This window comes from Mustela erminea, chromosome 15 (assembly GCF_009829155.1).
Source record: "Mustela erminea isolate mMusErm1 chromosome 15, mMusErm1.Pri, whole genome shotgun sequence".
Classification (NCBI taxonomy): domain Eukaryota; kingdom Metazoa; phylum Chordata; class Mammalia; order Carnivora; family Mustelidae; genus Mustela; species Mustela erminea.
The window spans coordinates 85,862,681-85,889,451 of record NC_045628.1 but is presented as its reverse complement, the minus strand read 5'-3'; the positions used below and the strand labels follow the sequence as shown (position 1 = coordinate 85,889,451).

At 39.5% G+C, this 26,771-nt stretch overlaps 1 non-coding gene across 1 annotated transcript; it reads left to right on the top strand.

Annotated features, from left to right (window-relative positions):
• Positions 1-16,942: 16,942 nt before the first annotated feature.
• On the top strand, positions 16,943-17,068 carry LOC116574660. The gene has a single exon (XR_004279430.1). It is a non-coding gene; the product is annotated as a small nucleolar RNA SNORA40 (small nucleolar RNA).
• The last annotated feature ends 9,703 nt before the right edge of the window (positions 17,069-26,771 follow it).

The following is a 26,771-nucleotide window of genomic DNA, read 5'->3' as shown; positions in this document are numbered from 1 at the left end:
GAAGTTCATGGATATTTCATAACTTGCCACAGGCCCCAGAAACAACAAAGGACTGGTTGGAAATCTGTTAGTCAAGCTAATCTGAATCCATTTCAACTGTCAATTGTTCTACAAAGGTCTGAAAAGAATGATGCTTGTGCTGAAGGTAGTGACAAGGGAAGGAGAAGCAGTGGTGTTGGTGGTGTTGGACATCCTTAGAGGTTGGGAGAGTGAGATGTGTCTCTCAGTTAGGAATCACTAGCTTTAGCACTGATTTCCATACTCCTCATCTTTTGCCTTGATGTTTACCTCATCTCATGGGCCATGATAAACAGGGAAAATGTATGAAAGATGGGACATTCTGAACTGCCCTTTGGAACATCTCTAGAGGCAAGGATCTGCTAAAGTTGCTTATGGACTTCAAAAACCTATTTATTTTTATTTTTTTCAAACCAGTTAAAAGCATCAGTAGATCAGTTTCCTATAAAAGACTGTAAAACTTGACTCTTCTAGTTCTACATGAATAAGTTTTAAGACTGGAGTTGCAGTAATTGATTTAAGACACAAAGGCCATTAATAAAGTGTAAACAACTCATGTCAAAGAAAATTAGACATTGTATTCTCTCCCAACACCAACCCTGCCCTCCTACTCTTTATCAAAAGCCATGGATTTCCCTGCTTTAGTTGTTATTCAAGTTATTCTGTTATTGTTATTATTATTCAAAGCTATTCTTGAAAAGCTTAGTGTGTACAGAGAATCTGTGGAAGAAACAAAGAAATGAAGAAGTTACAGAAAAACAAGCAGCTTGGGGGAGTTGCCAAGAGATAAAAATTCCCAGGCAGACAGTGGGGCATTAACACAAAAATAGACACATAGATCAATGAAACAGAATTGTGAGTCCAGAAATAAACCCACAACTAAATGGTTAGTTAATCTATGACAAAGAAGGCAAGAGTATCCAATGGGAAAATGACAGTCTCTTCAACAAATGGTGTTGGGAAAACTGAACAGGCACATGTCAAAGAATGAAAACGGACCACTTTCTTATACCATATACAAAAATAAACTCAAAATGGATTAAGAACCTAAATGTGAGATCTGAAACCATAAAATCCTAGAAGAGATCACAGACAGTAATTTTTCCAACATCAGCCATAGCAACACTATTCAAGATCTGTCTCTTGAGGCAAAGGAAACAAAAGCAAAAAGAAATTATTGGGGTGACATCAAAATAGAAAGCTTCTGTGCAGTGAAAGAAACAGCGAAACACAAAAGACAAACACTGAATGGGAGGAATGTACCAAATGACATAGCCAATAAGGGATTAGTATTCAAAATATGTAAAGAATTTATGCAACTCAACACCCAAAAACCAAATAATCCAATTTAAAAATTGACAGAAGATGTGAACAGACATTTCTCCAAAGAAAAGATGCAGGTGAGGTGATCAACAGACCCATGAAAAGATGCTCAACATCACTAATCATCAAAGAAATGCAAATCAAAACCACAATAAGATGTGGCTAAATCAGAATGGCTAAAATCAAAAACACAAGAAACAACAAGTGTTGGACAGGATGTAGAGAAAAAGGAACCCTCTTACACTGTTGGTGGGAATGCAAACTGGTGCCGCTGTTGTGGAAAACAGTATGGAGATTCCTTAAAAAATTATAGAATTACCATATGATACAGTTATTCCACTAACAGGTGTTTACCCAAAGAACCCAAAACACTAATTCAAAAATATATATACACCCCTATGTTTACTGCAACATTATTTACAATAGCCAGAAATGGTCGTGACCCAAATATCCCTCAATAGATGAATAGATAAGGATACGCACACACACACACACACACACACAGAAATATTACTCAACCATAAAAAAGAATGAAATCTTGCCATTTGCAATAATATGGATGAGTCTAAAAGATATAATGCTAAGTGAAGTAAGTCAGTCAGAAAAAGATAAATACCATATGATTTCATTCTTATGTGGAATTTAAGAAACAAAACAAAACAAAGAAAAAACAAGACAGACAAACAAAACAAAACAAACAAACAAACAAACAAAAAAACAGATTCAAATACAGAGAACAAACTTGTGGTTACCAGATGAGAGGTGGGTGAGGAGATGAGTGAAATAAGTAAAGGGGATTAAGAGTGTACTTATCATGATGAGCACTGAGTAATGTATAGAATTGTTGGATCACAATATTGTACACCTGAAATTAACATACTGTATGTTAAGTGTACTGGAATTTTAAAATGAAATTTAAAAAAAGAAAAATCCCAGTCAGCAGTGGCCTGCCTTCAGAGACAGAGATAAAAAATTCTCAATAGATTTCTTATTTTTAATATCCAAACTCTTTTAGAACACAGAGATATGGGCTCTGTTGAGGTTAAGACCTTAAAGAGAGGAGTGAAGACAGAGGTCTGGCCCAAATGTGCCAGGCTTTCTGGCTGTAGGATAGATATGTTTGATCATCTCCAACGCAAAGCAGGCCGTGCTGAAGCAGCTCAGAGAATAGGACCTGCAGTCCTGGAAACAGAGACTACTCCACCTAGCAGCATTCCAATCACAGACTGCAAACACCAGTGTTTGAACTTAAAAAGCATCTTCTTTTGTGTTCAGAGGAACATTCACCAGGAGAAAATTTTCATCACCCTGGAGGTACCCAGGAAGATAGATAAGTGAAGGGATTAAGTATAACCTATCCAGGGCCACACAAGGGCAGCACTGCCCCAACATGCAATTGGTTCTTGGGCTTTGTGCTTCTCCTGTTCTGGTCCTTTAAAAGATGAAGGCAAGGAAGGGAACCCCTTGGTGTCATCAAAGGCAAGAAGATGTGTAGGGACAGCAACAAAAGAAAGCAGGAACTTTCTCTTCCCTTTCTTTCATACTGATAGCTCAAGAGAGATCAGCCTTCATTTTCAGGCTTGTTCTGGGCCAAGGAGCAGAATGAGTACCAGCCTTCAACAGGGTTTCTACCCTTCCCTGCCCAAAGTAAGACCAGAAAAGTCAGAAGTTGTCTTTGCCCTAGTTCAGCATCCTTCAGGAGTGGAGGTTTCTTTCTTGTAGAAGGAAATAAACATACAACTCTTAGAACTCAGGGACTTGTCCCTGCCTTCCACGGAAAGTAGTTCAAAACAAGTTCTACCCCTTACAGCTGGGTAACCCTGGACAAGTTTCTTATCCTCCTCAACTTTAGCTTTCTCATCTCCTAGATGTGGACAGTGACAAGACCCACCTCAAAGGTTGGTGGTGGGGCTGGGTAGATGAACAAAGTTTTCAGAACAGCACTTGGCACATGGAAAGTGTTAACAAATGTTAACTATTACTATTTTATTTGGTCCGTAATAAGAATTCAATTAGATAAGCATTTTTACTATGATAAATAAGAAACCTGATGTTTATTGAGAATCTGATGTATCTAAGACATTTTTCTAGATATATTGGGCTTGCCCTCCATACACCATGAGGCTAACACTTGTGTAGTAAGTAGAACACTCAGCAGATTGTGGTGAATGCTCCTTTTTTAAGTACAGGAAAGGGCTGTGGAAACACAAGGGAAGGAGAGTCTAGGAGAGATTTGGAGAACCTTTGACACTTAAGCTGGGCCTCAAAGTTGGGATTCTATAGGTAGAAATGGTGGAATTTTCCAGGCAGAGACAGCCTACAGGGCCTGGAGGCTGGAGAGGGAGTGTGTTCAGGGAATCATGCTCCAGTGAGGCATGCAAACCCTGAGCAGATTCAGTGGGACATATGGAAGTATAATGAACAAAGCAGGACCTGCTTCCAAGGAATTTGATTGGGGAATGGGTTTACTTCTTACTGGGACCTTAGGTGAATTATTTAATATCTGATCTTCTGACTATTCAGATGTAAAATGGGTGATACAACACCCTCACCTCACCAGGTGATTGCAAAGACCAAATGCTTAGCTGTGTTTAAGAAGTGGTATGTAAACTGTAAAGCATTATGCAAACATTGGTAATCCCTCTGTTGTGGGCCCTTCTAGGAGTCTGAGCAAGGCAAGGGCCAGGTGGCCTTCTGGGAATCCATTGTAACACTGGGGAGAGGAGAGAAACCAGCTAGGCAGACTCAAGCTGTGAGCGTTTCCAGCTTCTGTGGGATGCATCTATTCACTGCCATTACCCCAAACTCTGGTGCTGGTCCATGAGACAAAGCTGTGATAAGCCTATTTTTGTAATCTGAATTTCCATGCTGGCTTAGAGTCCTCAGTATCAGTACATACATATAGAAGACAGCAAAACCCTGGAAAAAACTCAGGTCAAGCACTTTGTACTCAAATGGATTTTAAGTTTGTTTTCTCCTCGTCCTTAGAATATATTTACCTTTTTTTTAATAAAAGCTTCTAACAAAGGATATTACTTTAGAAGAATAAAAGTCTTTTTTTTTTAACATCTATTCTGCATATTTGATTTGATTTGCACAGGTTGGGGGGCTGGGACAGAGGAAGACTGATACTCTAGAAGTTTGTGGCTTCAATAAAGTCAATCACAGATTTAGAATTGAAACCTAGCTCTATTATATATTTTCCTTCCTGATCCCTTAGCCCGTACTTGCAAGGGTTCCAGTATTGAAATATCAATGATCTTTATAGAAAATCTACTTTATAGAAGAGTAGAATAATAGAAAAAAAGCATAGTATTTGAAGTCAGAAGACTTGAATTCAGCACCCTGGTTCTCCAGGGAATTCCCTAGTCTGCAATTTTGCTCTTCATTGCTAAGAAGCCCTATTTTTCTTCTAAAAATGAGGATGGGAATACCCAAGACACTGAGTTGTTGAAACTTTAATAAAATAAATACATGAATGCAAAATAGATAAAACGCTTGGCCAACAATGGATACTAAATAAATTTTGACAACAGTGGGTTTTCATTTTAAATAAATAACCAGCATGTCTGTATTCATTGCTAAGCACTCAGGGAACACAAAGGAGAAATAACAGTCCCCTTCTCTGACTGAAATGGATTCTTGACATTCCTTCAGAAAAGTCATCAACAAGGGGAAGAATTAGCCATCATTAACCCCAGTTCAGTCGGGAAACATCTGCTCTAAATCTGCAATTACTGCTCTCTACAGTCAGATGGCATTCACTCCTGATAAACAAAGAGGCAACCCACGGAATGGGAGAAGATATTTGCAAATGACAGTACAGACAAAAGGTTGATATCCAGGATCTATAAAGAACTCCTCAAACTCAACACACACAAAACAGGCAATCATATCAAAAAATGGGTAGAAGATATGAACAGACACTTCTCCAATGAAGACATACAAATGGCTATCAGACACATGAAAAAATGTTTGTCATCACTAGCCATCAGGGGGATTCAAATTAAAACCACATTGAGATACCACCTTACACCAGTTAGAATGGCCAAAATTAGCAAGACAGGAAACAACATGTGTTGGAGGGGATGTGGAGAAAGGGGAACCCTCTTACACTGTTGGTGGGAATGCAAGTTGGTGCAGCCTCTTTGGAGAACAGTGTGGAGATTCCTCAAGAAATTAAAAATAAAACTTCCCTATGACCCTGCAATTGCACTACTGGGTATTTACCCCAAAGATACAGATGTAGTGAAAAGAAGGGCCATCTGTACCCCAATGTTTATAGCAGCAATGACCACGGTTGCCAAACTGTGGAAAGAACCAAGATGCCCTTCAAAGGACGAATGGATAAGGAAGATGTGGTCCATATACACTATGGAGTATTATGCCTCCATTAGAAAGGATGAATACCCAACTTTTGTGGCAACATGGACGGGACTGGAAGAGATGATGCTGAGTGAAATAAGTGAAGCAGAGAGAGTCAAGTATCATATGGTTTCACTTATCTGTGGAGCATAACAAATAACGTGGAGGACATGGGGGTCTGAAGAGGAGAAGGGAGTTGAGGGAAATTGGAAGGGGAGGTGAACCATGAGACACGATGGACTCTGAAAAACAACCCAAGGGTTTTGAAGGGATAGGGGGTGGGAGGTTGGGGAACCAGGTGGTGGGTATTAGAGAGGGCACGGATTGCATGGAGCACTGTGTGTGGTGCAAAAATAATGAATACTGTTATACTGAAAATAAATAAAAAGTAAATAAATAAAAAATAAAAATAAAATAAAATGCAAAGTTGTAAGGTACAACAGCAGAACACTAAGCAGTGAGAAGCAGGAGCTGTCTGTATCAGCCTTGTTATTTCTGCTTCAGGAACATATAACCTAACAAAGGACACAGAAACAGCCATAAGATAGTGAGAGGGAAATGTGTTACACTGCAAGATTACCACTAACCAAATAGGAGTATAAATCGTGTAAGTATCTACCTATTGGAAGATTTCATACTGTGGGTGGAGCTTTGATGGGCCTTCAAGAACATTGAGTAAAGAGTCATGGCAAGATAATGAATAAACACCTCACAGTGGGCAGGATTTATTCCCTGTTGAGGAACAAAGGAACATGTGAGATAAGCTTGGACAAGGGAGTAGGGGCCATATTATAATGAGTCTAAGGCAAAAGGCAAAGGAGTATATCGTTGGGGCAGCAACAGGAAGTCCTCTCAAGCTCTTGGCAAGTTAATGACTGCTGAAAACTACATTTGGGGAAAATAGCATGAGGCCTGAGTCAACACCCTTTAGGAAACCCCTTTAGGTTTCCAGCCTAGTTTGGAGAGGGTAGTGCATATTGGTTGATTTCCTTTCAGCCTGTACTTTCAGACTAACTTCTATATGTAAGGGCCCTGTAGAGCAGATTTTCCATGTAAGAGCAGAAGAAAAGCAACAGGGATGTGTGTGTGTATGGATGTGTTGGAGGTAAGAAAGGATGGAAGAGAATGGTGCAAAGAGGGAAAAGGTACAGAGGGGATGGTGAAGGGCACAGGAAGGAAGGGAAGGGAACATCCTCACCACCTACACTGTCAGCCCTTTGAGAGCACAATGCCATGCACACAGTAGAGAGGTGACAGAGATAGCTGGAGACAGCCACCTTGCTCCCCTTCAGAATGAAGAGCTGTTGGCCAACCAGGTATCTCATTTCCCAAGCCTCTTGTAGCTAGGTGGAAACATGGAAGTGAGTCTGGGCCACCGAGAGTGGGCTGACATGAGTAGTCCATGGCACCTTCCTAAGAAATCTTCCTTCTCTCTCTTCCTCCTTCCCCCAGTTGGTTGTTGACACACAGGGCAGGGCCATGCCACAGAGGCTCCCTCACCCAGGTTCCAAAACTACTGTAGGGAAATCCCCTCCCTTCCATCCTAACTCTTGCCTCCCACCCTGAATTTCATATGATAAATCAACTTCAGTCATGCTAAACCATGGAAGTTTGGGGATTTATCTTGGGGATTTAGATAAATCTTCTGAACTGATATGAATTTAACCAAATTCTTTGTGCCTATAGGGTTCTATATGTATTTTTTATATGTATGTTTATATAGCTGTCCTTCTAGCTAGGTGTAATTAGAAGGAGGATTAAAACATCAACCTTCCTGAGAGCTCAGCCTGCATATTAAAATAAAATGTGAACTTGGAGGGCTTCAGATTCTCAATCACCACCATGGAGATTGCCTAAGGTAGCCGGATTTGACGTCCTTATATAATTTCTGAACATTTTCTTAAAGTATGATCATTATCTCTAAGACTTTTTACAAGATGGCAAGTCAGAGAAATTATGTGGCATAAGAATTTGAATTTCCAAGCATACTTTAAAGCACTTACAGGCCAAAGGTGGTCTCCATGGATACCTCTCTGTCTGGCATTATTCTAGAGAGAACAAGTCATCTAGGAATTTGAACTTTAAATTAAGCATTAAAGGTGATTATTGAGCAAGATACTTCCACACAGCAAAAAGGTTTCTGGGAAGTCATATAAAGAAACAGAAAAGATCATTTTTACCCCTTTTCACACAAAGAATCAAGGGTTCATGGCCTTGAGTTCCCCCAAATGGTTGAAACTAATGAGAAGTCAGAAATCCATCCCTTGCCCTTTATAGAGAAAATCATTCAAGCTCATTCTTTTCAATCCAAACTACCTGCCCAGCCTTTCTCTCTCCAGCTCTTTACCAAAAATCAACATAGTGAGGCATTTAAGTGGGGTCCCATCTAAAGCAAATTATTCTTACTTGAGTTCTCTGGCACAGAAGGCACAGGAGGAAAACATTCTAGATATAAGGAGTAGAAAGACAAATCATAGAAATGATCATGTGTTTAAAAATACCAGAAATTAAAGGATATTAGTGTCAGGACTAATAAATATCAGGAATTTTGGTTAGCACCCAGCACAACCCTGGTTCAAAATCAGCACTTAATGAGTATTAGTACTCTGCGTGATTTCATGAGACTTTCACATGATGGTTTGTGAGGTAAAGGGACACTGGAGATGGTCCACCAGAAATCTCCTAGAAATTGAGTCAGAAGAAACCTAGAAGCTGGAGATGGAAGATACCCTAAAGTGACTTCCCCAAGCTCACATACTTTATTAGAGGAGGTAGAGAGCCTGGACCATAGGTCTCTTGACTGGGCTTTGCTGGATGACAAGGAATCAAGAGAAAAAGGACAAAGACATCTTTGGAACCATGTACTCCTACATGCTGTGTCTCCTCCTTGGGCACATCCCTTAGTTTCTCTGACCCTCAGCTTCCCATCTATGAAAATGGTATGCTAATACATATGGTGCAGAGACACTGGGAAGATGGGTGGGAACACAGAGCACCTGGCACACTTTGGTAGAGGGTGGCTGTTACCAGGAAGAGGAGGAAAACATTGAGGAGATGATAGACAGATGCAAACATTGCAAAGCTGGGGAATCTGAGCAACTGATTGATGTTCCAATCAATCAGTTTTTATTTTTAGAGCTCTATTTTTACAGCTCCAAAACAATGTCCAAATGAGTTTCCATGTAAAAGTTTCCACCTACTGTTCAAATGAAACTCTAGAGCAACTTGAGAAGGAAGAATTGCTTTATCCTTCCTGAGTCTCCCTTATTTCCCCCTCCTATTGAAATGAAAATGTCAGGCTCAAGATTCTTATGCAAAGTAAGAAGAGAATCAAGTCAGGTTCCACACCCTTCGCAAGCTTCTCTGGCAGAAACAGAGTCCAGGCCTTCCCCATTACCAGCCCAAAGTGACTCAAACTTCCCCAGGGCCTCTCCACCCACTGCTTGGCGGGCCTCGAGTGAGGGCTTCCACACAGCTGCAGACGTCACCCTGTGCAGGACATATTCTGGTCACCATGGAAAGATAGAAAAGATGGAGACAATGTCCCCATTCTCAGGTACACAAACACAGCAAAACTATTACTGCTAAAACAGAAACTCAGGCCCCGACTTCCTGTGGCCACATAGGGAGTCACTTCCTGCAGGTTGTGCACACCGTTTCCTACCCTGCTATATCGGTGCCTCATTTCTCCTTCCTGGTTTCATTCATTCAGTTCAGTTCAGCCTTCCCTGAATGGTGCTGCAGGTGAGTCCCAGAATGTAGGAAGGAATGCATGGGGCTTGCCTACAGAAGGCTCAAAGTCCCTATAGAAATCCCCATGTACCATTCTGTGTGGGCATTTCCACATTTGTCCTACACAATCATGACATAAGTTGTTCATACCCGCATTTTTTAAAAAGATTTATTTATTTATTTTCAGAGAGAGAGTGCGCATAGAGGTTAGAGGCAGAGGGAGAGGGAGAGTCCTAAGCAGACACCCTGCTGAGCATGGAGCCCAACTTGGGTCTTGATCCCACAACCATGAGATTATAATCTGAGCTGAAATCAAGAGTTGTACACTTACCTGACTGAGCCACACAGACAACCCCATTCATATGCCCATTTTACAGCAAAGGAAAATGAGTGTTGGAGAAGTTGTCACACATACCCATAACCAACAAGCAGCAAAGCCAGATTTAGACCTAAGGCTCTTAACCTGAAGCCTGTGGCCTCCTCATTCTCCAACACTTACTCACCTTGGATGACTCAGATGACAAATAAAAAGGGGGAGAGCCAGAAAATTGGATTCTAAAACTAAGGTGTTAGTGCACTAAGAAATGGTTTTACCACAGGTGTCAGTCTCAAAGGTGATAAAGGAGTAATAGCAAGAATACTTAGCATTTGTTGATTTCAGTTATGATGTGCCAGGCACTCTATCTTTTCTAAGTGCTCTGTATGTGGCATCTCATTTAATCTTTGCTATGATCAGGTATGGCAGGTACTATTGTCCCAATTTTATTTCTGGGAAAACTGAAGTTCAGAAAACAATCAGCCTATTATCTTTATGATCTCACAGAAAGATTAGTGACAGTTGGAACTGAAACCCAGATATAGAGAATGCCAAAGGTAATGCTCTGAACTATTATAGCGTACTGCTCTTCTGTGGACAGTGCAGAAACTGAGGGGAGGGCATCACACTTCCAGAAAGTTTGCTTATGCATTGGCACCTAAATCTGACTAAACTGATACAGAGAATCAGCATGTATAGGACAGGATGTGCAAAACATGATTTTAAAACACCAGCAGCTGGGCCTTCCAGCCCTGTCACTGAATGTATGAAAGAATCATACATCCTGACAGTTAATCTGAGGTGATTGGTGATGTTTCCTAATTCTGACAATATGGCTGATATAATTTGTCTAAAATCCTTAAGATTACGGAAACAGAACAACTTTATTTTTAAGAAAATTTTTCAAGGTTTTATTTATTCATTTAACAGAAAAGGAGATTTCAAAGCAGGGAGAGCAGCAGGCAGAGTGGGAGGGAGGGAGTGAGAAGCAAGCTCTCTGCTGAGCCGGGAGCCCGATGTGGGACTCGATCCAGGACCCTAGGATCACAACCTGAGCCTGAAGCAGCTGCTTAACAAACTGAGCCACCCAGGCGTCCCCAGAACAACTTTTTAATGCAAGGCTGATCTTTAAACAGAAGGAAGTGTGGAGCAGGGTGGGGAAAGGTAATTTCCAAGTGCCATAAACTAAGAGGGAATGAAAAGTGGAGTGGTGAGTGCCTCAGCCGATGCTGTGGCTGCCCTCAGAGAAGGGTGTTCCCAGGCCCCTGGGAGCTTGAACAGAAGGCGTGACTGAATCCTCACAAGGAGACGGGTCATGGGACTGTGAACACAGTCTAAACACAATCCTTAGTTCACATGAGGGGTGGGTTAAGAGAAACTTACCCACAGGCGCAGGCTGTTGAAAGGAAGCTTATCTGCTGTAGGCACTGGATGAAAAGAAAAGTTTCTGAGAATTTAGAACTCCGGGCTTTCTCTTCAAGTAGAGATGGAGTTTGGCTACTTATATTACCACAGTAACCCCAAGCCACAATATTATAATAAATTGGCTGCAAAACTGGTCTAGAAGGACTTTTACAAAGAAGCCAGAGGAGATTCTCAAGGAGGAAACAAGGCCCACTAACCACAAACTCATAAACTAAACTGACAAAACACGCAAGGAAACAGCCAACAGTGAATGAAAGTCAGCGAACAGAAAAAGAGCAAAATCAGAGCTGTAAGTACTTGAGATAATAGAATGGCAATGTGAAAGAGTATGTAAAAAGTATATTCACTTCTTCCCATTCAGTTTTCCCTCCCTTACCCTATGATCTTCTGCACTGTTCCTCATATTCCGCATATGAGTGAAACCATATGAGAGGGAGACAATCTATGAGAGACTCTTAACTGTAGGAAACAAACTGAGCATTGCTGGAGGGGAGATAAGTGGGAGGATGGGATAACTGGGTGCCGGGCATTAAGGAGGGCAGTCGATGTAATGAGCACTAGCTATTACATGCAACTGGTGAACCACTGAACTCTACCTCTGAAACTAATGATGTACTCTGTGTTGGCTAATTGAATTTAAATTAAAAAACAGTATGTTGAACTACTTAAAATTTTAAAAGAATGAGTCAAATTTCTTTAAAAAAAAAAAAAACAAAATCTTATTTGAAAATCAGTGTGGGGGATGGAGGAGAAAATTATGAAGAAATACCAGGTAGAACTTTCAGAAATGAAAAATATAAAGTATTTAATTAAAAATTCAATGAACAGGTTAAATAACAGAACATAAACAACTAGAGATTTACTAGAACTGAAAAGCACATCTGAGGAAACTACTCTGAATGCTGCAGAGAGAAATAGAAAGATCAAAACTGTGCCTGTAGTGTTACATGGAGACTAGAATGAAAGAGTCCATCACACTAACAAGCATTGCAGAAGAAGGATATAGGCAAGGGGCCATATCCAAAGAGATACGGACAAAGAATGTAAATTCAAAGAAATTCAAAAAGTTTAAGTCTCAAACAGTATAAATCATTATAAACACACACATAGACACACACACACACATATACACATACACACGGAATATTACATGACAACACGGATAGACCTATAGGGTATCCTGCTAAGGAAAATAAGTCAGACTGAGAAAGACAAATACCATATGATCTCACTCATATGTGGAATCTTAAAAAACAAACAAAAAAAAAGTGAATAAACAGGAAGAATCAGACCTATAAATACAGAGAACAGACTGATGCTTGCCAGCAGGGAGGGGCCAGGGGCATGGACAAAATGGGTGAAGGGGAGTAGGAGTTACAGTCTTCCAATTCTGGAATAAAATAAGCTACTGGGATGAAAGGTGCACCACAGGGAATACCATTAGTGATATTGTAATAGTGTTGTCTGGTGACAGATGGGACCTACACTTGCGATGAGCATAGCATAATGTACAGAATTCGTGAATCACTGTGTTGTACACCTGAAACTAATGTAACATCGTGTGTCACTCTTACTCAAATTAAAAACAAAACAAACAAAAAAACAAAAAGTTTTAAAACAGTATAAATTGAAATGCAAAGGTTTTAATGGACTGGGATACATGGGTGGCTTAGTCAGTAAGCCTCTGCCTTCCGCTCAGGTCATGATCCCAGGGTCTTGGGATTGAGTCCTGCATTGGGCTCCCTGCTCAGCAGAGAGCCTGCTTCTCCAATTGCATGCTCTGCCTGCCCCTTCCCCTGCTTGTGCTCTCTTCTCTGGCAAAAAAGTAAACAAAATCTTTAAGAGATATATATATATTTATATTTTTAATGGACTAAAAAGTGAAAAAGAGGAAGCACTTTTTTTTTTTAATTTTATGTATTTATTTCAGAAAGAGAGTGCGTGGAGGGGAGGGACAGAAGGAGAAGAGAATCCTAAGCAGACTCCCCACTGAGTGCAGAGCCAAATGCAGGCTCCATATGGGGCTCTATCCCAGGACCCTGAGATCATGACCTGAGATGAAACCAAGAGTGGGTCACTCAACCGACTGCACCATCCAGACACCCCAGAGGAAGCGCATTTTAACTAAAACAGGCACACTTCAAAACTACAATCAGTTGCTTTATTGACCAGATATATTTCTGTTACCATACACTAAAGATAAATTTCCTTTTTTTGTCATCAGCAGGACATACTCTAAGTGTAGTAGAACTGGCAAGGAGTAAGAAATTTGAGTAGAGGGAAGCTCTGTGAAAGCAGAGCAGGATGGCAGGAGGAAGGTAGAAAAGGAAAAGTGGGGATGGTGAGGCCTTGGAGGGGAGGGGAAAGTATTAGAAGAAGAGAGCCTGAGGCATTTCTGAGCAGAAGGAGGGGCTTTCTCTGAAGGTGCTGCTGAGACTGGGTATTAGGAAAGAAGAAAGCAATGGGCAGGGGAGGATAGGTGAGGGAACAGGAGCATAGTTTAATAAAAATAAATCACACATTTTCATTGGTATTTTCCAAATATTTATTACTGGGAAAGAGGCTTTCCTCTTTGCCATACATACTGTGTTTCCATTAAGATTATTTCCATTATGAATATTAGCATAATAGAAATCAAAATTTATGATTATTAACACATGTCCATAGGGAAAGTACGGGTGATATTGCAGCTGACAAGTTTTAATACAACTTGATTCCCCCTTAGCTTACACCCCTGTTTCACACTGGAGAAAGTGTAGCTGTTTTCACTCAAGCCTTGTTATCAACAAAATGAACCAGGGCAGTTTCCCACAAAAAAGGCCTGTAGGCACAACTATTTGTCATCATAATGTCATTTTTTCCTGTTCAGGCCATGAACAGACAATTGTGGTTAGTACTCACATTCAAAACTATCCACAATTTCTCTCCCCCCAAGTTCTTCCCAGTTCCCCCCACCAAAAAAGTTTTCTGATTTTAGAATAACTATTTGGTTAAGAAGTGGTTTGCACTGGAAATTAATACAGAGTAATATTTTTGGAATAAAATATTTAAAAGTTATACTCAAATTTCCCCTCTTTATTCTCTCATAGGAGCATAAGCATAGATGTAACTGTCCCTCAGAACAATGTATTACTTAAAATATAACTTAAAAGAAATTGTACTAGCCATCAAGCATGCCTAGATATAGCCTTAAGAAAAACATAGCCATAAGAAAAACAACAGGCTTCTGGGGGAGAGGATGATGTAGGTCCTTGAAGCTGAGCAGCTGGGGATGCCCGGCTGGCTCAGGGCAGAATGCCACCTGTTTCATGGAAGTTGAGCAGTGGGGAACACTGCCTCTTCTTTTTTCTGTTATCTCCCCTACTCCAGAGACCCCCATGGCTAATTAGATGATCCCTTTGAATGTGCTTGCTCAACTGTAAATTTTATACTGCTTGGCCAGGCATATCCTGCTTTTATTCTTGCTTATCTATAAGACTTATAATTAATGTATAACTCCTATTCCTTCTTGTTTATCAACAAGACATATGATTAATGTATAGCCTTCTTCAACTCCTTTGTTGATTACTAATACCTAATAAATACAGGACTGAGGAGTTGTTCAGGGAGACAGTCTTTTCTACTGTCATACCCTGCTCCCTTTCTCTTGCAGCTGACTTGTTTGTGCCTCATTCTTCTCCCGTGGGCCAGGTGGTCATCAGGAAGTCGCAAGTAGGGCTGGAACAGGGATCTGAAACGGAACAGGATAAGAAGCCCCAAGGTGTTTGCCTGCAAGGCCGTGCCTTTTTCTCCGGCTGGTGAGTTGTGGTACTTATCGCAGGGTATGGGTAATATAAAGAAGCACCAACAAATATTGCCCTTAAGTATGTTTATTGAGATGGCTCCTAAAGGCTGGAGGAGCAAAATTCAGTGAGGGCCAACTTTTGGAGCTTTTAAAAGTAATTAAAGAACATTGCTCCTGGTTGCCTACATTAGGGACTTCAGATTTACAGACATGGGCAAAAGTAGGTCATAAGTTAAAACTTTTACATGCTAAAGAAAAACCAATTCTGATTACTATATGGTCCACTTGGACCCTTATTCACTCCGCTTTGGAGCCTTTACAAACCTCTGACTCAGATAGCGATAATGAATGTTCAGGAGAAACTAAAAAAGAGGGACCTAAACATGCCATCCTGGAGGGGAAAAAAATTACTAAAATCATCATAAAGAAATATATAAAGAAGGAGTCTTCTCCCCCCACCCCAATAACAAAACAGAAAGGGAGAACAATTGCTACTATGCCGTGGCACCATCGCCATCAGCTCCACCATCCTATCAGAAGGCACCATTTAGCATAAAGGATGAAAAGTCCATGCTATCAGCTATTCAAAAGGGCCTCCTTGAAGCAAAGTGAGCAAGAGACCCAGATGCCTTACATTTTAATTTCCCAATTGCTATTAGAGAACATGTCACTCCAGGACATGATCTTAACAACCCTAATGGTATTTATGAGGCCATATGTGAGCCATTTCCCTTCAATTTATTGAAGGAATTAAAACAAGCAGTACAAAATGATAGAGTTAATTCTCCCTTTACAATGGGAACCATTCAAGGCATTGCAGAAGGCAATCGACTTATTCCAATTGATAGGTCACTATTACCAAAAACAGTTCTATCTTCACATGAGTTTTTGCAATTTAAAACATGGTAGCAATATCATGCAGATATAGCAGCTGCTCATAACAGAGCTAATAATGTTCCTATTTCCAGGGAGCAGCTCATGGGCATTGGGCCATGGGCCTGTGTGCAAGATCAGGTACAAATGAATGATCAAGCTATTGGGTAGCTCCGGCATTGTTGTCTGAGAGCCCGGGAGAGAACAGAATCCCAAGGAGAGAATTGCTCTTCTTTTCAAAAAGTGGTACAGGGTCCAAAAGAACCCAATACTGACTTTACTGCAAGATTATAAGAAGCTGTTAAAAGATAAATAATCTCGAGGCTGCTGATACTATTCTTCAGCAGTTGGCTTATGAAAATGCCAATGCTGACTGTAAGAAACTGATTACACCCTTTAAAGGCAAGGGAACATTGACAGATTATATTAAGCTATACCAAGGAGTAGAAAGAGAAACCTGTAAAGCGGATTTGTTAGCTCAAGCAGCAGCTGCTCTGACCACAGGAAAATTAAAATGACAATGTTTCAGCTGTGGGCAGACAGCTTTTGTAGGCAAAAAGGAAAATTCCCTCCATGAAATGCAAGAAGAAATAAGTCACCAGGTCTTTGTCCTGAGTGTAAAAAGGAAAACATTGGGCAAATCAATGTCGTTCTAACTTTCACAAGGATGGATCCCCCCTTCAGGGAAACTTATTTGGGGGCAAGCCCTCAGCCCTGAAAAAACAAGGGGACCAATTCTCCCTTAATACCCAGCTTTCAGACAATTGTACCATTTTAAATTTATTACATGCTATGCCTGGTAGTGCTGGACTAGATATCCCCCTTCCCAAAAATCATCTCTTAATGCCTGCCAAGTTTCCCACTAAAATCCCAATTAATATTTTTGGCCCTTTACTGAAGGGAACCACTGGGCTACTTTAGGGGAGATCCAGCCTTACTTCAAAGGGAATACTAGCTCACACCAGCGTTATTGATTCAGACTAAACTAGTGAAATTTCAGTGATGATAACTACTGTGGCTCCAAACCATTTTCAAAAAAGAGATTCCATTGCCCGGTTGCTACTTTTACCCTATCTCCAGTGTCAATTTAAAAACAAACAAAGAATTGCACTTGTGCTGTTTTTGTTTAGTTTGTGAACAAAGACTTAGACAAAGTACAAAAAATAAATCCTCTTTTGCAACCTAGAACTCATGGCTCAGTATAAGTTTTGATGCAGATAAGAAGGAATAAGAAGGGTGCCTGGATGGCTCAGTGGGTTAAGCCTCTGCCTTCAGCTCAGGTCATGATCTCAGGGTTCTGGGATTGAGCCCCACATAGGGCTCTCTGCTCAGCAGGGAGCCTGCTTTCCCCTCTCTCTGCCTGCCTTTCTGCCTACCTGTGATCTATCTGTCAAATAAATAAAATAAAATAAAATAAAACAAACAAAGAAACTAATGGGTTTGGAAGCACTGGAAAAACTGGGGCGTATTTGAGAAAATTTATCAAGATAAACTGATTTATCATGTTAAAATACAAGGAAAGGAATTTTCAGGTCTAATTGATACTGGAGCTGATGTATCTATCATAAGCTCATTACATTGGCCTAAAAAATGGCCATATAATTCATCTTCTGTTACTATTACGGGATTAGGACAGGCTAGCAATATGCATCAGAGCTTCAATATTCTTTTCTGTGAAGAACGCAAGGGTCAAAAAGACTATATGCAGCCATATATTGTAGTCTTGCCCATTAAACTTTGGGAACGAGGTTTACTAAATCAATGGGGAGCCTCTCTGGTTATACCTTTCCCTAAGGAGGATTCCCAAATTTTTCACTGAGCGACACTGCTCCTGAACCCATTAAGTTAAATTGGAAGAGTGACAAACCTATTTGGGTGGAGCAGTGGCCCTTAACACAAAAGAAACCACTTACTTTACAAGCCCTAGTTGAGGAACAGAAAGAAAAGGGCATATTGAAGAATCTCACAGTCTTTGGAATTTGCCCGTCTTTGCTATTAGGAAAAAATCAGGAAAGTGTAGACTTTTAACAGACCTGCGTATGGTTAATTCTGTTAATCCAACCCATGGGGTCTCTCCAACCAGGATTGCCTTTGCCTAATCTAGTTCCATGAGAATGACCAGTAATTATCATAGATTTACAAGGTTGCTTTTATACTATACCACTTGCCAAGGAAGACTGTCCCATTTTGCTTTCACAATTCCCAGTGTAAATTTAAAAGAACCAGCCAAACGATATCAATGGAGAGTTTTACCACAGGGAATGTTAAATAGCCCCACTATCTGTCAGGAGTATGTGGCAAAAGTTACACAGCCAGTCAGAGATCAATTTCCACAAATTTATCTTATCTATTATATAGATGATATATTATGTGCAGCCTCTGATATAGTACAATTGCAGGACACATTTAAAATATTTCTATTACAATTTGAAAAATACAACTAATTGTAGCTCCAGAAAAAATACAAACCATGACATCTTCCTCATATTTGGGATTCATTAATGACAGGACCTCAATTAAACCACGGAAAGTTCAAATCTGTAGAGACAAAATTATGACTTGAATGATTTGCAAAGATTATTGGGAGACATTATTTGGATAAGACCTAAAAATTAGAATTCCCACTTATGCTTTGCAGCATCTATTTGCCTCTTTAAAGGCAGATCATTAGGGAGATCCTAATTTAAATAGCCCTAGGACCCTATCAAAAGAGGCCTTAAAAGAATTACAATTTGTTGAAAACCAGATTCAATCAATCCAAATGGATAGAGTCCTGCCTGATATACCATTAGACCTTCTTATTTTTCATACCCCACATACACTCATGAGATTAATTATACAGGAAGAACTAATCATAAAATGGATTTTTCTTCCAAATAATATTGTTAATACTCACTACCTATATAGACCATATTGGCAGCATTATTCAATTACAAAGAAAAAGAACTTGCCAAAAATAGGGATATGATCCGAAGGTTATTGTTCTGCCTTTAAGTAAGACGCAAATTGAGACAGCATTCCAAAATAATTTAAATTGGCAAATTGCCCTTAGTGGCTTCACTGGAAACACTTCTCATTATCCCTCTTTACCTGTTGTTTCCTTCTTAAAAAGTACTGCTTTTGTCCTTCCTAAAATTACTTCCAAAAATCCAATAACAGATGCCCCTACTTAACTTTTCTGATGGCTCTGTCAAAGGCAAAGCCTGTTATTATGGTCCTACATCAAATATCATATCTACTACTGGTCTCTCAGCACAGAAATCAGAATTAATGGCTGTTATTACATTGTTTCAAGATGTTTCTCCTGCATTTAATCTGTTATCTGATTCTTTATATACAGTGTATGTTTTATAGCATATCAAAACTGCTGCTATTTCTACATCTAATGTCTCCCTCCACTCATTTTCATCATTTACAATCCCTCGTTCATCAACATTTTGCCCCTTTCTATGCTACACACATCTGAAGTCACACGGCCTTCCTGGGCCATTAACCAAAGGTAATGAAATAGGTGACTCTCTTGTTTTCTCAGCTTTTCAGGATTTTCACTCTCTTACACATGTAAACCAAAAAGGACTTCAACACAAATTTCCTATTACTAATGAACAAGTAAATTCCATTGTCCATTCCTGCCCTTTTTCTGCTGCCATCAGTCTGCCTACACAGCCAGCGGGCATCAATCCACAAGGCATAAAAGCCAATGAAATATGGCAGATGGATGTTACTCACATCCCTTCATTTGGGAAAAAAATCTTTTGTTCGCGTCATTATAGATACACCTTCTCACTTTATATGGGCTTATTAGACATCTCCACTCTGCCTTTGCAATCATAGAAATTCCCAAAGCTGTAAAAACTGATAATGCACCCGCTTATGTTTCCAATAAGCTACAATCCTTCTTTAATTTGTGAAACATTAAACATTCCACTGGCACCCCATATAATCCTCAAGGACAAAAAATTATAGAGCAGGCTAATCAAATATTAAAATTACAACTTCATAAACATAAAGGGAAAATACAAGGTCCTCCTCAAGAAATATTAACAGAACTTATATTTACTCTTAATTTTTTGGAATCATAATGATAAAAACACTGCAGCAGTAGAAAGACATTTTAGTAAACAAAAACAAGACGACGTATATCTTCCGATCTGGTGGGAAAATATTACTTCTAATCAATGGCTCCCTGGTTACTTAGTTATCTGGAGAAAAGGATATGCGTGTGTATTACCCAATGAGGCCATCAAGCCCATATGGGTGCCCTCTCATTTCATAAAGTTTGTGATGCACAAGAGGAAAATATTCAGATTTGAACCAGTCCCACCAATCATCAGCTTCTAGGGTCTCACACTGCAAAGTGCCAAATCACAATGTCTGGGACAGACTGAGCAAAGATTCCAACATGGTGTCAGATAAAGAAGCTGACCAAGAAAGCAGAAGTTCTGGAGAATTAGCAGTGTTCTTTCACCCCTAACAATGTGGTGATAACTATGATGGCCCTCATTACGGTAGCTGTAAGTTTTCCTGGATGTTATATACAAATAGATAACTTCACTTATTGGTCTTATATACCCAATCTTCCCCTGCTCTGTCCAGTAGAGTGGGGGAAAAGATATAATACCAATTTATTTAAATGACTTAAAATGGGCACCTAAAGGTTTGGATCCTAAGTTGCCACTATTGCCCCAAGAGGAGGGCACAAGCATTAATCTTAACTTGGGATATCAAAATTGACCAATACATATAAACAGTGATTCCAGTTGCCTTATCCCTGATGATCAAAGATAGTTGGTGGCCTCTCCTACTAATAATAATCTGACTAAAGTTCAGTTACATTTACTCTCCACTAAAGGATTCTTAGCCAATAAATATTGGGGTGCTAGCTATAGCACAGCAACACCCCCTATTCCCTAATGCAAACTGACACAGATGTGATCTGATGAGGGAATCTGCCCTTTATGAGAGGATTGTCGAGCTTCTTACCCCAGTGTCATTATTAATGATTCCTACGGAATTGTATGGCAATTGTGTAGATGGCAGTCACCAACTACACTGGGAGACCCTGCTCCTCTCATCAAAATTTATAATGGCAAGCTTTTAATCACCTCATCTTACCACAAACCTTAACTTGGGGAGATGTGCCTCTGGTCTGGCATGGATGAGGACTTTCAGCACCATCCCCTTTGGTTAATTTTCATAAAAGACAAAAGAATTTATGGGAAGTCACCACTGCTTTAAATCACCTTAGAATTTGGAATGGCTCTTATATTTATCAGTCTGATAACTATGCATTCTCCATTTCCCTAATGAGAGAAGAATGGGTAAGAGTGTGTGTTAGAGATCCCTATGTTTTTGTTATTGGAAAAATGATTTTTGATCATAAAAAAAGAGAAATATACTATCTCAAATGTTAAATGTTTACCTGCATGACTGAGAATGTTTACACACACAATTCCATCATTCTCATAGCTAGAAGAATAGGAACCTGGTTACCAGTGAAACATCACCGTGTTTGGGAAAGTTCTCCAGATATGCATGTACTTTTAACAGTTTTGAAAGACTGAGTCTGTAGATCAAAAAGATTTCTTGGGCTGCTTATAGCAGCCATTTTAGGAATTATAGCCATTACTCCTATGGCTACACTGCAGGAATAATTTTATATCAGACTGTACAAACCACACAATTTGTACAAAAGTGGCACAAAAATGCTAGCAAAGCTTGGAATCAACAAACAATCATAGATCAAAATTAGATAAAAGAATCTCTGATTTAGAATCAGCCATAATATATATAGGAGGTGGTCTTCAAAATACAAAACTTAGGCTCCACCTTTTATGTGACTGAAATTTTTCTTCCTTCTGTGTTACTCCCCATGCCTATAATGAGTCAAAAATATTGTGGAGCAAGATTTGCTATCATATTACCAATCATTATGGCAATAATTTAACTTTAGATATTAAATAGCTTCAAAATGCTATTCAAGACATCACTCACTCATCATTACAATCAGTTCCAGGAATGAGTTTTGCGCAAAGGATTAATGATATTCTGTCTGATCTAAACCATTTTACTTGGATCAAACAAACTGGTCTTGGCATTATAGGTGGAATGATTATTCCTTTTATTGCTACCATCTTTTTATGCTTAGTCCTCAGATGCACACAAAAATTCTTCTAGTGACTAAAGGATTGAGAGTTTGCAAAATCAACTTTCCTACTTCTGCACAAACAAAAAAAGGGAAATGTAACTGTCCTTCAGAACAATGTATTACTTAAAATATAACTTATAAGAAATTGTACTAGCCATCAGGCATGTTTAGATACAGCCTTAAACAAACAAACAAACAAAGAAACAAAAAAATCTTGTACTGGCAATAAGCCTCTGGGGGAGAGGATGATATACATCCTTGAACCTGAGCAGCTGGGAACATCCCATCACTCAGGACAGAATGCCACCTGCTTCTTTTTTCTGTTATCTCCCCTACTCCAGAGACCACCTGTGGCTAATTAGATGATCCCTTTGAATGTGCTTGCTCAACTATAAATTTTATACTGCTTGACCAGGCATATCTTGCTTTTCTTCTTGCTTATCTGCAAGACTTATAATCAATGTATAACCACTATTCCTTCTTGTTTACCTACAAGGCATATGACTAGTGTATAGCCTTCTTCAACTCCTTTGTTGATTACTGTCTAATATCTAATAAATACAGGACTGAGGGGTTGTTCAGGGTGACAGTCTTCTACTGTCAACCCCTACTCCCTTATTCTTGAAGCTGACTTGTTTGTGCCTCATTCTTATCCTGTGCACCATCAGGAAGTGGCACATAGACAAATTTTAGAGCTGTTATACAATCACCCAACAAGTACAGAGATCCTGGTTTTATCCTCTTTAAAATTCCCTGGGACAGATCATCTATAAGAATGACTTTAATAACCCTTTTGATATTTTCAAATATCAAATATGCCCCCATTTTATGACAGTGGAAATACTGTACTTTAAAATCAAGAGTTCAATAAAATGAATCAAAGAAATGTTCTCATTACTCAGGCTTTGGTTTTATAAATTCTGTTCCAGTATTGACTTTTGTTCATTTAACAAAAATAATAATCATATATTTCAAAGTATATCTAGCTTTTGTCCTATCATAAAAAAGCAAGCCTTGTCCCCCAAAATGGCCTCTATAGGGTTCTTTAATCATGTTTAAATGACTGCATATAAATGTATTTCCATTTATATCACAAGGATTTAAAGAGAAAGCATTTCTTTCTGATATCAATTCACAAGTTGACCTGATAACTTTCATATGTAAAGTCACTGCTGTCATTTTGAAACACAGATTTTTCTGAGATGTATGTAATACCAATCATGACTCTTTTGCATCCCATATTAAGGGACATTTAGGTTTCTATTCTACAAAAGACTCAATAATAGCTACATTGACAAGTGCTTACTACCTCCCAAATCCTGTGCAGATGCATTCCTAGGAAGTGAGTATGTTGGCCCCATTCTACAGATGAGGAAATAAAGGTTGCAAAAGGGTTCCTGTGCAGGCGGCTCTGAGCCTCCACTGAATACTGCCTCTTCATAAAGCATGACAAACACAGTTCCAATTTCTGTATATTTCTGTATCTCAACCTTTGAGGGCTAGAAAGAAATTATGTACAGCAAAATACAAAGAATCCAGAGAAGTACTTGAGGCTCTTTCCCATCACAATTGCAGACTGTTGAATGGAGATGAGTATCATATGCATAAGATATCTTACTGTTTCTATGTAATAACCAAAGTCCCAATACACAATCCAGTGACTCTTGGCCATTTCCCTTGTACACCTGAGTTCTGTATTAGTCTAGAGGATTGAACCATTAGAGATGATGTGAAGCCTGGCAGAACTGTCTGCTGCAGAGCCTGCAGGAAGAATACGCTAAAAAAGGAGATCGCTATTACTTAAGTTAAGCCTAAGACAAGTGAGCCAGGAAGTGCTGTAGCCCCTATGGGGAAAACCCACTGGTTCTCTAAGTTCCCTCAACAAAGGATCATTACACAGCTATTAAACTGTCTTAAACTGCGGCCCAGGACGGTATTTCTACACAATATCCTCCCCTGTAGGAAGCATTGCATAGCAATCTAGGTCCACTCAGATACCAGGATAGGCTGAACCATAAATTAGCTTTCTATTCCCTGGACATTCCTTGGGTTTGAAAGTTCTTTTTTTAAAGTTGAGCATAGTGCAACTGACAAAAGAATATTTTCTACTGCAGATTTAATGGGCTAAGAAATGGAGAGGAAAAACCACTGTTGGTAAATAATCATTCTTAAAAACTATGCAAATGTTTCACTTGTGAACGCTTAAGTGGGGTGGAACAGGGAAGCAATGTGTGAATGTCATCTAGAGGTGAGGTGCTGAAAGAAGCCTGACAGTGGGAAGAGGGAGGAGGGACACCTGATAAATGCTTCTGTGGTTTATGCTTATGTGTGCACCTGGGGGTGGCTGCAGGCGTGCCCAACAGTAGGTTCCGGGAGGCATTTCTCTGTGGGTTGTTTGTTGATGCAGACTCTCCCTATGCTAAACTAGAGAGTTCTTAACTCTTAGGGTCACCACTTAATAGTTTGGAACTAAATAGATAGAGCATGCTACAGTCAGCCTCTTTGCAACACATGCCTTGGCTACCAAAAGGCTAGGGATGGGTGAGTAGAAGGCTGAATCCCCCAGGGCTGTTACCAGGTGGCACTTACTGCTGGCCTGGTGCACTGGTCCCAGCCATGGAGTTGGTTGGCACCCTTTCTGCAATGCTACATGTTTTTAATATTAACCCTGACCCCATTGTCCTCAGAGGGGCAATGGGTGGGTCCACACTAGCATCATTCCCAACTGATATCAAGGCTCATCATTGCCTCTGATATTCAGGGAGCACCCTTCCCTGCCCGTGAGGCTTTCTTTCTGACTCTTCACAGAGTATCCCCACCTTCTTGTGCTCTTGCTCAATTCTTCTGTTCTCACCCTCCTTCATCTTATTCCTGAGAACCTTCTGCCTACACCAGATTGACAATTATCATTCCTTCCAGGATATCCATCCTGCCTTTGACAGCAAGTCCCAGACTCTTCCTCAGCTTGGCTTGCTGCACTCATGTCCTTTGCACTTCAGGTGGACAAATAGAGCAGACTTCTTTCAACATACTCATGACAGCCACAAATGATAATAACAGTTTCAAATCCACTGAGGCTACCATTATAACATTTTGCCATTTCTTCCTACTAATGTATAATAGTACACTATGTCCAGGTATGTTCCAGGTCCTCAAACTCAATCATGGAAACTGAAGTCTTATTCTGATTTAACTTTACACCAGTCTTTGCTCTTTTTCTTACTAACCTTGTTTCTATTTCCTCAAAACACAATTTAAAGACAGCTCTTTAATAATGTATTCTAGACTTCTACAGGGAATGACCATCTCCCAGAATCTAGCCTTTCTTCCCTTTTGAATTTGGCCATTTGCTCTTCTTTGCTCCGTCCTATGGAGTCTCCTTCCCATACAAAAGCCCCACTGCTCTCCTGCCTCTCTAAGGCAGCAGTTGGCTCCCAGACTCAAAGGAGACTCTCCATGCCTTCCCTGTCTTGGGAAGTTAGTCCCTCTGACTGACCCTGCCTCAAACTATCCACCACCAAAACAGTACCACACCTATCTATTCAGGAAAAACTGCATTGAACAAAAGGGTTTTCAGATGCTCTCCTAAGAACTGAGGAGGATACAAAAAGTTCCGTCCCTCAAATAACTAACAGACTAGTTTCTCAGGCCTTAAAGGTGACAGGTTAATATTTCTGACAAACTCACACTCAAAACTAAGGACTGAATGTGTTACCCTCCCAGAGACATTTGCTTTTTAAAAGACTTAGTTTGACATACTTGACAAATGGCTTTAAAAGTTTCTAGTGTGACTCCTGAATTGTAAGGCTAGTAATGTGAACAGAAGCTAACAGAAAGAAAATGAACAAGCTGACAATTCTACTTCGAGTGCAAGCTTTCTATAAAGTTGCACTATGAAGTAAAAACAATGAGTTTGAACCCCACATTGGGTATAGAGTTCACTTAAAGAAAAAGAAAGGAAGAAAGAAAGAAAGAAAGAAAGGAAGGAAGGAAGGAAGGAAGGAAGGAAGGAAGGAAGGAAGAAAGAAAGAAAGAAAGAAAGAAAGAAAGAAAGAAAGAAAGAAAGAAAGAAAGAAAGAAACAAGGAATGCCTACCTGGGTCAGTTGGTAGAGCATGCAGCTCTTAATCTCAGCGTCATGAATTTAAGTCCCACATAGAGCTTACTTAAGAAAAATAATAATAATTTAAAAACAAATAAAAAGAATCTTGAAGACAAAAAAACACACAATGATAATTCTATACTTGATCTTAGCCTGAAGGCCAAGAACCAATCAGCACAATGTTAATTCTAATGAGGTTAGCCAAGAAATTACATGCAAAAAATGTGAATCATCTAAGAAAACCATTTCAAATCTGGCTTTATATAGACTATCCTTAATAATGAATTGCATGCTATGTGTCGCCTTGATTTATTAACAAATAAATACATGATGATATCATTACTGATATCATTTAAAATGCAAAGTTACTTTATCTTTAATTTATTTAATTTAACTTATGTATTTATAACATATCTCATGTATTAGCACTATAGTATCTATACACCATAGTTAATTAATATACATACATTGTGGTCCGTTGCAAAAACTTTTTACTGGTAACTGTGTGAGATCACAGGACATTAGGAGAACACAGGTTTGGACTATGGGGAGTCTATTTAATTCATAAACTCTTGAAGATGGAAATTATCACTTTCCCTGACATAGACCTGTACTTATGCTTTGGGCCTTCAAAATTTGTACCAGAATGCTTCTGTCAGCATCAAAATAATTAAAAAGAGCTTCTG